Source organism: Peromyscus eremicus, chromosome X (assembly GCF_949786415.1).
Source record: "Peromyscus eremicus chromosome X, PerEre_H2_v1, whole genome shotgun sequence".
Taxonomy (NCBI): Eukaryota; Metazoa; Chordata; class Mammalia; order Rodentia; family Cricetidae; genus Peromyscus; species Peromyscus eremicus.
The window spans coordinates 11,073,084-11,088,038 of NC_081439.1; the positions used below are offsets into that span (position 1 = coordinate 11,073,084).

At 41.6% G+C, this 14,955-nt stretch overlaps 1 long non-coding RNA gene across 1 annotated transcript in view; it reads left to right on the forward strand.

Moving 5' to 3' along the window:
* The window catches only part of LOC131899154 (uncharacterized), a 20,765-nt gene extending 7,927 nt beyond the window's left edge, over positions 1–12,838 (forward strand). Inside the window, exon 4 of the long non-coding RNA XR_009376061.1 lies at positions 12,661–12,838. This is a non-coding gene — a long non-coding RNA (uncharacterized LOC131899154). The remainder of the gene's footprint in view (positions 1–12,660) is intronic.
* Positions 12,839–14,955: the final 2,117 nt, after the last annotated feature.

Consider the following 14,955-nt stretch of genomic DNA (forward strand, 5'->3'; position numbering starts at 1 on the left):
TCACACCAGCAGAATTCTAAGTTATTTAAATGTCATACTCTCTAGGTCCATGAAGTGTTTGAAGATTACCTGTCAGGCTGGAGAGATGGCTCAGGGTTTAAGAGCACTGGCTGCTCTTCCAGAGGTCCTGAATTCAATTCCCAGCAACCACATGGTGGCTCACAACCATCTGTAACGAGACCTGAGGCCCTCATCTGGCCTACAGGGATACATGCAGACAGAACATTGTATATGTAATAAATAAATCTTAAAAAAAAAAAAGATTACCTGTCCTTCCGAAGATAACCTGTCCTTCCGACCTATGTTTCTGTAAATCTGGATAACCTAACTAACATAACTATAGAGATGACAAGCATAGGTGACTATAAATCTGTAAGTCTTATCTACCTAAATAACCTAAGGACTAAGGGTTCATGTAAACAAGGTAAACAGTCTGTAAGCAAATGTACGGTAGAAGGATGATGACTTCAAAATTGTGACAATACACAAAATATCTTTAACAGAGGTAGGAATGTATAGTGCAATATGTAATATGACAATAATCCTAAATAATCTTAAATAATCCTAAACAGAGGTAGAACATACATACAGTATGACAGATATAAATTTACATTTCTATCAATATACAAAATATTTCAAATAAGAGGAGAAATATATGTACATTACAACAAATATAGTTCTGTATTTGTATCAATATACAAATTATCTTAAACAGCAATATAAAAATAGTTTACATTTGTATCAATGTACAAGAATCCATAACAGTGAAAATTATCTAAGACTGCTATTTTACTAAATTTGTTTACTAGTATATATAATAATCTACCTTAATATCTTATATCTATTCATTCCACTTTTACTTTTCTTTCTTTTTTTGTTTGTTTTTTGTTTTTTGAGACACTTTTTCTTTTCTTAAGGAGAATACTGGATCTAATATTTTCTTCCACCCCAACCTTATAACCATCATCCATAACCCTGAGAAACATGAAACCTTTGGGAGAATGGGCATCATTTTCTTAGAATTGCTTCCTGCTGTTTAGGGGGTGATGGTATCTCTGTTGGGTTCTGTAAGAAGCTCAGATAGTTAAGTCTCAGTTAGACTAGCTGTAGATTCTGCAGCCACAACTGATTTTTTTTTTAGTTAATCTTGGATCCTGCCACATTACTGAAGGAGTTTATCAGCTGTAGGAGTTCCCTGGTAGAATTTTGGGGGTCACTTATATATACTATCATATCGTCTGCAAATAGTGAAAGTTGGACTTCTTCTTTTCCAATTTGTATCTCCTTGATCTCCTTTTGTTGTCTTATTGCTCTAGCTAGAACTTCTAGTACTATATTGAATAAATATGGGGAGAGTGGCAGCCTTGTCTTGTTCCTGATTTTAGTGGAATTGCTTTGCATTTCTCTCCATTTACTTTGATGTTGGCTGTTGGCTTGCTGTAAATTGCCTTTATTATGTTTAGGTGTCCCGGCCAGCGGGATCTTCAGCAGAGACCCTAGAAGGAGGAATGGCGAATGAAAGGGACAAGAGACACAAAGAATTGACAGCAAGACAGTATTCTGATCAAGCTGCAAAATTTTATTTTTCTCAGGTGGGTTTTATAGTAAGCAGACCAGGAAACTTTCTTTGGGAAAAGATCAGGGGACTATTGAGTTGCCAAGCAACCTAACCAAGCAACCTAACCACAAAACATTGTTACTAATGGTCACTGTAGCAGAAAGATAAGGAAATGTTGTTATTTTCTAATAACTCAGGACTTGTCCAGGCATGTCAAAAGTTTCTGGTTAGTAGCTCAATACTGAACAACAGAAACTTAACTCAGGCAGGCAATGTTGCATGGCTCTTAAAATTGTCCTTGGCATCTCCTCCCTTTATTTTATTTTATGAGGGAGTGTGCCCACCTGAACAGTGGTGGACCTTAACCGGCTGGGGGAGACATTGACCTGACTCCTCTTAGAGCTGCTGCAGGCTTGAGAAAAAGGGTACCTTTTGAGGAGGAGAGGGCTTAGGCATTTTGGTGCCTCTAGATACCAACCCCTATGCAAGTCAGATTTGTCTCTCAGGGAATCCGAACCAAGGGCTATTAAATCAGCCTTCCCCTGCAGTGCTTGGCCTTGCACCCAGCAGTGTTCATACCGGCTGGTGCCAATAAGCATAGGTTCGGACTTTATGCTGCTCCTAAAGGAGAAGAGGACTGAGAAATATCATAGGGATCACATCCTCGATCCAGCATTTTGAGCCTATGGTAATGAACCTGCATAGGTTTTGATGCCAGGGAGTCTATTTGTTTTTTGATAAATCAGATTAGCCTGCCAATTATAAAGGGACCCAAAGTTACAAATAACAAAAGGCTGACTGTAGCTGGAGAGTTTTCTCTCCGACTCCAGCCAAGCCCTGGCAGTCCCTTAGTCCACTTATAAAATAAACATACAGACACTTATATTATTTAAACTGTTCGGCCATTAGCTCAGGCCTATCATTGTCTAGCTCTTACTCTTATATTCAGCCCATTTTTATTAATCTATACTTTGCCACGTGGTTCGTGGCCTACTGGTACCTTACATCTTCCTTGTCCTGGCAGCGGCTGCAGGCAGTGTCTCCCTCTCTGCCTTCCTGTTCCCTCAATTCTCCTCTCTGTTAGTCCTGCCTATACTTCCTGTCTGGCTACTGGCCAATCAGTGTTTTATTTATACAGAGCGATATCCACAGCAGCTGACTAATGGTCCTGCAAGAGGCATTAAAAGGGAGAACATGGATGATCTCCACCAGTCATCTGCTGCGGCAGAGAATTGCTGCTTGTGTAGCTCTAGGCTAAGTTTATGTAGCTTATTTATCTGGGTTTCTACCATTCCAGACTCATTAATATAATAACAACATTCTTCCCTCAGAAAAAGGCATGTCCCACCCTTTTCTGCTGTCAGCAGGTCCAAGGCCCATCGGTTTTGTAGGGCAACCTGTTCAAGGGAGGTTAACTGCCTCTGGAGGGAGGATAAGGCTGCTGCAGCAGCCTTGATTGCTACCTGAAGTTGCTTAGATAGGTGAGCTGTTGTTATGAGGGAATGACCCAGAACTCCTCCTGCCAAGCCTGCAGAGACCAGAGAGGTGGCGAGGGAAATTCCGGCCACAGGGGGCAAGAAGACAGCTCTTTTTTGCTTGGGCTGGGGGGCATCCCATCCCAAGAACTCTGCAGGGGTCCTGAGCATAAGTTGTGGGACCAGAGTGACAGGTAGGCAGAGCATGTCCTGTGGGATAGGGATGGTCAAATTTTTTGATAGAGTGCCATTGCACCAAAAGAAAAATCCGGGAGGTGGGGGGGGGGGGCAAAAGGATGATTGGATAATACGGTCTGGTTGCAAAAGGGAAGGGAAACACTAGAAAAGCAAAAATCAAATTTGGAACGGCCTGGGTCAAGAAACAAGGGTACTTCAGGGATGGAGCGGAAGCCATGGGAATTATCGGTAGTACAATTAAGGACCTGAGGCAGGGGTACTGCTATCAGGGGAGGACATCCCAAGGCTGCACATAGGAAGCATGATGAGAGATTCCCAATGCCAGTAACATTGGCAAACATAAGGCCTTCTCAGAGGAGGGAAAGCCAAGAAAATGGAGAGGAGGGGAGTGATAGTTTTGTCATTAAATTTTTTTTCTTGTATAAGGATATTATGATGGACCATAGATTGTACTTGTACATAAGAGCGCCAAATGTAGAGTCTGGAGCTAGGCCATGTGGCTGTTCAGGCCGTATACATGGCTCCTTCTACTGGACTAGTCCATCGTGAGTCCCACGGGTCCCAAACCATTAGGGAATATCCTGTAGATGTCTTATAAAATTTAGGGCCATTCCATTCCATTCTCTCCCAATTACCTGTCCCTTAGCAGGAGGAATGGCATCATGAATTTTGCAGTAAGAATAGGGGCATCCTACGCTTTTCTCTTTCAAATAAGTTTTGCAATTGTGAACAGTCTGATCATACAAAAAACAGATAGCAGGAGCCACCTTGCTGGGGGAATTATGGAAATCAGTAAAGTTGAGTAAAATGGGATTCTGACATCCTTGCAAGGGGCAATCAGTGGTAGCCAATAGGTGACCAAAGGTCTGTGTTTTAGCATAGTTAGTATAATTTTCAGTCAAATAAAAGCGCCATGCAAATGGGGATGTGTCGACTGGTCTCTGGTCCTGCTAAGAAGGTACATTTAGCAGCAAGATCCAGAATATCCAGAGAAATTCTCCCAGTTTTTTCTTCATCAGCATCTGTAAAGAAGGGAAGGGAAACAACCTCAGGGGCTATCCTTTTCCCTGGGTGATTGGTTAGAGTTGAATTGTTTAATCTCTCGGGGAGCCAACGAGGGCCTCCCTCTGTTTGGTCATAGAATCATGCTGACCCTCGACCCCAAATCAGGACTGGGTCGGGCCCTTTCCACTGGGAAGTTAAGGGGTCTTGCCACATGACCAATGCTTGGTGGCTTTGAGTTTGTGGATGCCCAAAGCAATCTGCTGCAGACCTTTCATTCTTGCCCAAAATAAGGAAATTAAGGACAAAAGTGCATGATGTAAAAGATTTCTGGCGTTGCCTCGTGTATCATACAGGCTTCCACTTCTTTAATTTATGAAGCATGGATTTTAGAGTCTGATGAGCACGTTCAACGATGCCCTGGCCCTGGGGGTTGTAAGGGATGCCAGTGACATACTTAATCTGAAGTTGTGGCAAAAAGATTGAAAATTGTTTTCCAGTATATCCTGGGCCATTATCAGTTTTTATAACTTTAGGCTTTTCTAGGATGGAAAAGCATTGTAAAATATGGGAAATAACATTTTTGGAGGCCTCTCCAGCCTGGAGAGAGGCAAATATAAAACCACTAAAGGTATCAACTGTAACATGTATGTATTTAAGTTTGCCAAATTCAATTAAATGAGTAACATCCATTTGCCAAATTTCATTGGGAACCAAGCCCCACGGGTTAACTCCCAGATGTTGAACCGGGAGGGAGACAGCACAGTCAGTGCAATTTTTAACAATTTCTCAGGCCTGTTCTCGGGTAAGCTTAAACAACAAACGAAGGGAATGAGCACTTAAATGGTGAAGAGAATGTGCTTGGGCAGCCTGAGAAAGGGATCCTGCAAGAACAGGAAAAACTAATTGTGTGGCTGCATCAGCCAAGGCATTTCCTTCAGATAGAGGACCAGGCAATTTTAAATGGGCCCATAGATGGCCAATAAAAAAGGGGCACTGTCTAGCCATAATCAAGGATCGCAGCTGAAGAAAAAGTGGAGCTGCGTTGGTAGAGGGTTTAATAAAGGGAACAGTTTCCAATAAGGGAACAGAATGGGCAACATAAGCACTATCAGTATACAAATTAAAGGGCTGAGAATGAAATAATTGAAAAACTTGAATGACTGCATAAAGTTCAACAAGTGTGCTGAGGAATATGGGGAGAGGCAGGAGGTAGCCTGTCCATCCACAACATAGGCAGCAACCCCATTGGCTGAGCCATCTGTAAATATCAGGGGAGCCTCCCTTATAGGTTGTGAGGCAGTTAATTTGGGGAAAACAAAGGGATGAATTCTGGCAAACTGTAACAAGGGATCACTAGGATAATGGTTATCGATAGTACCAAGGAAGGAGGAGCAGGCAATGGGCCATTCATCATTTGTTTGTAGCAGCCAATCTAATTGTTCTCGTGTATAGGGGACAACTATGGAATCAGGATCTTTTCCAAAGTATTGGTGACTTGTTTCTCTGCCCTTAATAATTAGCTTGGCCATTAAAGATGGATAAGTGGCCAGGACCTTTGAGGGAGAGGTGAGTAGGTGGACCCAGAGTAGGGGAATCCCTCTTTTTTCTTCTCTGATGGTTCATTGTTGCTAGAAGACTAGATGTGGGGGGTTCAGGAATATTAATACTGACAGAATGACAGACAGAAGGTGGATGGGAGTAATCTTTCAAGGCTTTTTCTCCCTCCTTAAATAATTTTTGAAAAATCAGGGAAATGATTATAAGTTTTTAAGACATCATTAATTAAATTCCAGTAGGAAAAGGACCTTTTCAGGACCAAAGGTCTGGTAAAAATCATTTAAACAGTCACCAACCTGTCTCCAGCGTTTTTCATCTATGGTTCCTTCTTGGGGAAACCAAGGACAGACATCTCCAATATAGTTAAGAAATTTTTTAAGACTTTCTTTTTAATCCTAGTTCCTCGTGTCTTGAGAGACTGTTTCAGACCCTAAATAAACAAATCCTGTTTACTAAATGCTTGTCCCATGGTAAACTTACCTTGCGTCATCACGTTAAAATTTCTCCAGATCTGTCTCACGGCCGGGCGTTTCCGGGGCGATCACTGACCGGACCTTGCTCGTGGAGCCGTCTTCCATGGTGGTCCAACTCTTAGGCAGGCCTGCCTTGGTGTGTGACAATGTTCATCACTCCTCCACGTCCTTGAGCCTCACGCTGGGTGCCAGTTGTCCCGGCCAGCGGGATGGTCAGCAGAGACCTTAGAAGGGGGAATGGCGAATGAAAGGGACAAGAGACACAAAGAATTGACAGCAAGACAGTATTCTGATGAAGCTACAAAATTTTATTTTTCTCAGGTGGGTTTTATAGTAAGCAGACTAGGAAACTTTCTTTGGGAAAAGATCAGGGGACTATTGAGTTGCCAAGCAACCCAACCAAGCAACCTAACCACAAAACATTGTTACTAATGGTCACTGTAGCAGAAAGATAAGGAAATGTTGTTATTTTCTAATAACTCAGGACTTGTCCAGGCATGTCAAAAGTTTCTGGTTAGTAGCTCAATACTGAACAACAGAAACTTAACTCAGGCAGGCAATTGTCCTCGGCATTTAGGTATGTCCCTTGTATTCCTGATCTCTCCAAGACCTTTATCATGAAGGGGTGTTGGATTTTGTCAGTTTTGTTATGTCTCCCTTTTCATTTCTGATTTCATTAATTTGGATGTTCTCTCTTTGCCTTTTGGTTAGTTTGGATAAGGGTTTGTCTATCTTGTTGATTTTCTTAAAGAACCAATTCTTTGTTTCATTGATTCTTTGTATTGTTCTCTTTGTTTCTATTTTATTGATTTCAGCCCTCAATTTGATTATTTCCTGGCATCTATTCCTCCTGGGTGAGATTGCTTCATTTGTTCTAGAGCTTTCAGGTGTGCTGTTAAGTCACTAGTGTGAGATTTCTCCAACTTCTTTTTTTTTTTTTGGTTTTTCGAGGCAGGGTTTCTCTGTGTAGCTTTGCACTTTTCCTGGATCTCGCTTTGGAGACCAGGCTGGCCTCGAACTCACAGAGATCCGCCTGCCTCTGCCTCCCGAGTGCTGGGATTAAAGGCGTGCGTCACCACCACCTGGCTCTCCAACTTCTTTATGTGGGCATTTAGTGCTATGAACTTTCCTCTTAGCACTGCTTTCATAGTGTCCCATAAGTTTGGGTATGTTGTACATTCATTTTCATTGAATTCTAGGAAGTATTTAATTTCTTTATTTCTTCCTTGACCCATCGGTGATTCAGTTGAGCATTATTCAGTTTCCGTGCAATTATAGGCTTTCTGTAATTTGTGGTGTTGTTTGAAATCTAACTTTAAGCAATGGTGGTCTGATAAAATACAGGAGGTTATTCCAATTTTTTTGTATCTGATGAGATTTGCTTTGTGACTGAATATGTGGTCAATTTTAGAGAAGGTTCCATGGGGTACTAAGAAGAAAGTATATTCTTTTGTATTTGGATGTAATGTTCTGTAGATATCTATTAAGTCCATTTGAGTTATAACCTCTGTTAGTTCCCTTATTTCTCTGTTATGTTTCTGTCTGGCAGACCCGTCCATTGGTGAGAGTAGGGTGTTGAAGTCTCCCACTACTACTAGTGTGTGGGGTTTGATGTGTGATTTAAGCTTTAGTAGTGTTTCTTTTACATATGTGAGTGCCTTTTTTATTTGGGGCATAAATGTTCAGAATTGAGACTTCATCTTGATGGATTTTTCCTGTGATAAATATGTAATGTCCTTTCCGATCGCTTTTGATTGATTTTAGTTTGAAGTCTATTTTGTTAGATATTAGGATAGTTAAACAAGCTTGCTTAAGTTCATTTGATTGGAAAGTCTTTTCCTAGCCTTTTACTCTTGGTAGTGTCTATCTTTGAAGAGGTGTGTTTCTTGTATGCAGCAGAAGGATAGATCCTGTTTTCATATGCATTCTGTTAGGCTGTGTCTTTTTATAGGAGAACTGAGTCCATTGATATTAAGGGATATTAATGATCAGTGATTGTTAATTACTGTTATCTTTTGGTGGTAGTGTGTGTATTTGCCTTCTTTGGCATTTGCTGCTGTGGGGTTATCATTTTTTACTGTGTTTTCATGGGTGCACCTAACTTTCTTAGGTTGGAGTTTTCCTTATAGTGCTTTCTGTAGGACTGGATTTGTGGACAGGTATTGTTTAAATCTGGTTTTGTCTTAGAATGTCTTGTGCACTCCGTCTATGGTGATTGAAAGCTTTGCTAGGTATAGTAGTCTGGGCTGGCATCCATGGTCTCTTAGTGTCTGCAAAAGTCTGTCCAGGACCTTCTGGCTTTCAGAATCTCTGTTGACAAGTTGGGTGTAGTTCTGATAGTTCTGCCTTTCTATATTATTTAGCCTTTTTCCTTTGCAGGTCTTAATATTCTTTCTTTATTCTGTATGTTTGGTGTTTTGATTATTATGTGGTCAGGGGACTTTTTTTTTTTTTTTGGTCCAGTCTATTTGGTATTCTGTAAGCTTCTTGTATCTTCATAGGCATGTCCTTCTTTTGTTGAATATATTTTCTGTGCCTTTGAGCTAGAATTCTTCTCCTTCTTCTATCCCTATTATTCTTAGGTTTGGTCTTTACATGGTGTTCCATATTTCCTGGATGTTTTGTGTTAAGAATTTGTTGAATTTGCCAGGCGGTGGTGGCTCACGCCTTTAATCCCAGCACTCGGGAGGCAGAGCCAGGCAGATCTCTGTGAGTTCGAGGCCCAGCCTGGTCTACAGAGCGAGATCCAGGAAAGGCGCAAAGCTACACAGAGAAACCCTGTCTCGAAAAACCAAAAAAAACAAAAACAAAAAACAAAACAAAAAAAAAGAATTTGTTGAATTTAATATTTTCTTTGACTGATGAATCTATTTCCTCTATCGTATCTTCAATGCCTCAGATTCTCTCTCCCATCTCTTGCATTCTGTTGGTTATGTTTGCATCTGTAGTTCCTATTCATTTACCTAGTTTTTCATTTCCAGAATTCCCTCAGTTTGTGTTTTCTTTATTGCTTCTATTTCAATTTTCAAGTCTTAAATTATTTCCTTCACCTGTTTGCTTGTTTTTTTTCTTGACTTTCTTGGCTTTCTTTAAGGCCCCATCACTCCCTAAGGATCCTGTAACCTACAAGACCCACCCTGCCACCAAAATCTACCAAGCCCATCATCCTCCCTCTGGCCAACCCTCCCTCGAAAAATCAGCAGCCCCTAAAGGCACAAGCACCACCTGCACCAATTAAAAGAAGAGCAGCCTCCCCATGAACAGCCCTCTCCAGCAACATCAGTAGATCCTATAGGCACAAGAGTCACCTACACCTGTTGGAAGAACAGGCACAGGCAAAACCTACACCTGTTGGAAGAATAGATCCCATAGGCACAAGTAAAGCCCAAACCAGCCAGAAAAGCTGGATGATATGCTAGATCTAAGCACCCAAACCCCCACAAACCTCAGCTGAGACAACTCTACTCATTCTAACAACCAGCCAATCAGCAGAACCCTTGGACATCAAGGCCAAAAGACAATAAAGGAAACAGAAAATAAAGGAACAAAAGACCCATACAACAAAGACATCACAAGAAGCAGCACCTATACCTATAATTATCACAGACCCAAATGGGTAAATGACAGTGTAAGAATACTTTCAACAACATAAAGGTCAATATGGCACCACCAGAGCCTAGTGATTCTACAACAGCAAGACTTGAACATCCCAATGCAGATGAAGCAGAAGTCTGCCCTGCAGGGTATTGGTCTTGCTTTGGTCCAGTATTTCCTCACTATTATCTCATTTCCTTTTGGAATGGTAATGTATATTCTGTGCCACTGTATGGTAGAAGTGTATACTTTGCCCTTTTATTTTACATGGGGTTACAATTAAGAAATCCTGTAGCTCTGTCTGATATCAAATGGCTTAGATGGATCCATTTTTCCAGATTTGCTGCCTACAACATTCTTCTCTTTCTTGGTCTTGTTCCATTCCCTATCTGCAGCTCTCCTTTGTAGATATCCCACTGCTCTGGCACTTCTAACATCTTCTTCACACAGTGGCCTCTCAGGGCCTCCATGATGGGACTCCCCTGCCGTATTACTGGCCTCAATTGCTCTCCTTAACTTAGGAATATTCCAAAACCCTTTTATTCGTGTATCCTTCATGACTCTAAAGCCAGAACCACATAGACAGCATTGCTAAGTTTGACTACCAACTTGGAGTGAACCCTGGCACCCTTGAATCACATTCATAGCAGGTTTAATTAGTGTTACATTTTAGGGCCAGGAAATTCCTTGTTTCTTTCCACAAGTTGAAAGCTTAGCTGGGTGGGGTCTTGCTTTGAGGGAACCCTCCCTTTATTCCTTTTCATATTAGGCTTCTCATTAATTGTATCTCTTTCAGCACAAGCCTTGGCCCCAACATTGAATTTTCTGGTGTTCCTTTTCACTTCAAACCACATTTTGTATTCTTTTTGCTCCACTTTTTCTCTTTCTTTGTAGACCTGCAGTATTAGGCTATCTTGAAATCTTCTCTACTAAAGAAATTAGTCCATTACTTTTCAATTTAGCCTCTGGCAACTTCTTAGGACAAGGGCAATAGGCAGCCAATATATCACAAAATTCTCTCTAGCCAAGTTACTGGTGTTGTTTCCCTCTAAAATTTCCATAGTCCCCATTATTTTCAGCACTTCTGTATTCCAAGCTCCTACCAGGATAGCTCATTAAGCTTCTCTACATCATTCAACTACTTTCTTAGTTAAAGTCCCAAAGTCTTCCACATTCCTCCAAAAAAAAAAACCAGCATGATCAGGCCTGTCACAGCAATAGCCTATTCCTTGGTACCAAATTCTGTCTCAATTATTTTTCTGTTACTTTGAATAAAACACCATGACCAAGACAACTTATAAAAGAAAGTGTTTGATTTGGATTACAGTTTCAGAGGGTTAGAGTCCATGATGGTGGAGTGAAGGAACAGCTGAGAGCTCACACCGTGTTCCACAGCTATCAGGTAGAGATAGCACTGGGAATCGCATAAGTCTTTTGAAACCTTAAAGTCTGCCTCCACTCCAGTGCCACACCTCCTCTAACAAGGCCACGCCTCCTAATCCTTCTCAAACAGTTCCACCAACTGGGACTAAGTATTTCAATAGATCAGCCTATGAGGCTTACTCTCATTCAATCCACTACAGCAACCTTCAGTAATCTAGAGAGTGAAATTGGCTTGAAGTGTGGTTCAATAGAAGAGAGAGGAACAAAGGGAGAAAAGGAGAAAAGAGGGAATGAAGAGGGTAGGAAGAAAGAAAGATCAATAGACTTTAAGGGCATGTAAATACTCTACCAGTGAGCCCACAAACCCAATATTCTGACATGATTTTTTGGAGGTAGTTGTATTGCCATTTTAAAAATATTTTCATTGTGATATTCTAATAGATGCATACAATGTGTTTTGATTTTAACTACCTCACATTATGCTCTCGCACTCCTGCTTACTCCCTAACTCTTCCCAAATAATACCTCTTCTATTTTCATTTCCTTTTTATTTTGTCAAGCCATGAGTTTTATTATGATTACCTCAAGGAGCATGGGTGGATGGGTTATTTCACAGAAGAATGGGTACCTTACTAGTGACTATTCCCCTAAAGTAAATGTCACTCCCTTCTTCAGAGTAGATTAACTGCCTATGGATCCTTAGGGAGTGATGGGGCCTTGTGAGCATAGTGTGAGGTGATTATAATCAAAATACATTACATACATATATTAAAATACTGTAATTAGCTGGGCAGTGGTGGTGCACGCCTTTAATCCTAGCACTCAGGAGGCAGAGGCAGGCAGATCTCTGTGAGTTCGAGGCCAGCCTGGGCTACAGAGTGAGTTCCAGAAAAGGCACAAAGCTACAGAGAAAACCCTGTCTTGAAAGACAAAAAAAAAAAACCGTAATTAAAACATTAAAAAATCATGTCAGAATACTGGATTTGTTGCTCACTGGTAGAGCATTTATTTACCATGGGCAAGACCCTTGAACAGATCCCTAGAACTGAAAAAGATAATACCAGTGTCAAATGTGGAGTGATCCTCTACATAGGAAATTCATGTTTTTAAAACTCCCCAGTGTAGTGGTATTTGCTACGCCCATGACCTTGGGCTATCTGGCCCAAAGGAGGTAGTGCTTCCTGCCGTTGTAAGTGACCTCTGATAAGGAGAAGAGAGAGGGATCACATGATACCCTATATTCTACTTCTAAGATTGGAGGAATTTTAATCTGGCTATTCCATGGCTGCAACAGATCTCGGCCCCAACCATTTGCCACATATGGCTTTAGCCCTTCTCTCTGTCCTTCTGGCCCTATGCATTCAACTTCTGGCCCTATGCATTCAACCCATCTCGAACTCTGTTTTACCTGAAATAGGATTCCAGTCCCTAGAAACTGGACATCTACCTCTTGAAGAGACCAACTCAGATGCCATGAGGAGAGATGTGGCTCAGCGGTTAAGAGCACTGACTGATGTTCCAGAGGAACTGGGTTCAATTCCCAGGCCATCTGGAGTCCAGTCACACCAGGAAAAAAAATAAAATAAATAAATAAAAGGGAGAAGGTACCATGTGACCTTTATTAATAATGAATATGCAGCTGGCTTTCTCCTTTTTTATTCAGTCCAGGCCATCCCGGGAATGGTGACCACAGTGGGCACATTTTGCACATCCATGAACCTAATCTAGATGATTCCTCACAGCCGTGCTTAGAGGCTAACAGAATGGAGAGAACCACTCATAGGCATGCACAGGGGCTTGTCTCCTAAACGGTTCTAGAGTTTCTCATTTGGGCAATATAGATTAAATCTCATACAAGCCACATGCATGGAGAAGCTGGGGCATTCTGTCATTGCTGCAAGGCATTTTTACATGTTGAGACATCAACAGAATGTCAGAATGTGCTTCTGGTCCCAGGTGCTTTGAAGGTCAGTACATAGGTACCAGGAAAGCTAGGGAGATGGTTCGGTTAGGAAAATGACTTCTGTTCAAACATGAGGACCTCCATTTGGGTTTCCAAGAAACACATGAAAAAAACTGCCATGGTTGCACAAGTCTTTAATCCCGGCAATGGCGGGGGGGGGGGGGGGGTGTACAGGCTGGTTCCCAGAATTCTCTGGCCAGCCAGGCCAGCCAGTATGTGAGTGCAAGATTCAATGAGAGACTTCAGAGACTCTGCCTCTAAGCGTAATGAGGAGAGCAATCGAGGAAAACACTCAAAGTCAGTCTCTGGTCTGGTCTCTGCATTCACAGACACACACACACACACACACACACACACACACACACACGGGGGGGGGCATGGGGGAGGAGAACATGAGTTCAAGATTGGTCTGGGTAGAAGTGCAGTGACCTGTCTCAAAAAAATGAAACAAGCCAAGTTTGGTGATCCACACCTATGATCCCTGTATTAGGAAGACAGGAGCAGGTAGAGCTCTGTGAGTCAGCCTGGTCTACACAGTGAGTTGCAGACCTGCCAGAGCTTCATAGAGGGACCTTGTTTCAAAAGCATTTTTTAATTCAAAGGAAAATAAATAGAAAGAAAATGGGAAACAGTCTAGTATGGTGGTGCACGCCTAGAGCCCTCGCAACCATCAGACAACACAGGAGGAACCGTCCCAAGGTTCTGCATAGGGAGTTCTAAAACAGTCCAGGCTATAGAGAAAGGCCCTATCTCAAACCCCAAAGAAAGAAAGAATGAAAGAATAAATAAGGAAAATGGACAACCACTTGGTGAAGTAGTTCCTATCTAGAGTAGATCCATCTACTCCCTTTTTACATCATTACCCAAAGTGAAGGAAATAAATGTATTTACCAACACTTGTACAAATAAATTGCAGTGCAACTTGTTCATAAAAGCCTAAAGCTAGAAGCATTCCAAATGTCCCTCAACTGCAAAATCAATAAAATATGTAACATCCTTTCCTCTAAATCACACATTTCGCCGGGCGGTAATGGCACATGCCTTTGATCCCAGCACTCGGGAGGCAGAGGCAGGCAGATCTCCGTGAGTTCAAGGCCAGCCTGGGTTACAAAGTGAGTTCCAGGAACGGCGCAAAGCTACACAGAGAAACCCTGTCTCTAAAAACCAAAAAAAAAAAATCACACATTTCTTGGAAGTTAATATTAAGATTTTCTGTAAAGAACTAGTGGTACTCCTCAATGATACAGAAGAGCTATACGACAGCATATCTGGAATTTACTGCCAGCGTTTCAATGAAAAGATGAAGCCTCTTTGAAAGCATAAAACCAGTAGCTACAGAATAAATGCACAGTAGCTATTTGTACCGGGTTTGTGGTTAAAGTGAGCAACAGCTAACATTGGCTCATTGCTGACCATGTGTCTACTCCTGTGCTCAATGTCAGAGTCAGAAAGAGAAATGCTGAATGTTTCATCTGTCAAACCTAAATTTATCATATATATCAGTTAGAAGTGTGTACATCCGCATACATGTACATATCTATTATCTATCTATCTATATCTGTCTATCCATCATCCACCCATCTATCTATGTAGGTCACCAAACTTGCAAGTGGATCATGAAAGGACAGGAAGAGATCTTAAGACAGGTATAGACCAGAGAGAGTAATTGAATACGTGTAATAGGCTATTGGAGAGGGAAACTAAGGGGAAATGGAAATAAGTTGGAGGCTGCAAGGCTACAAAAGAGGG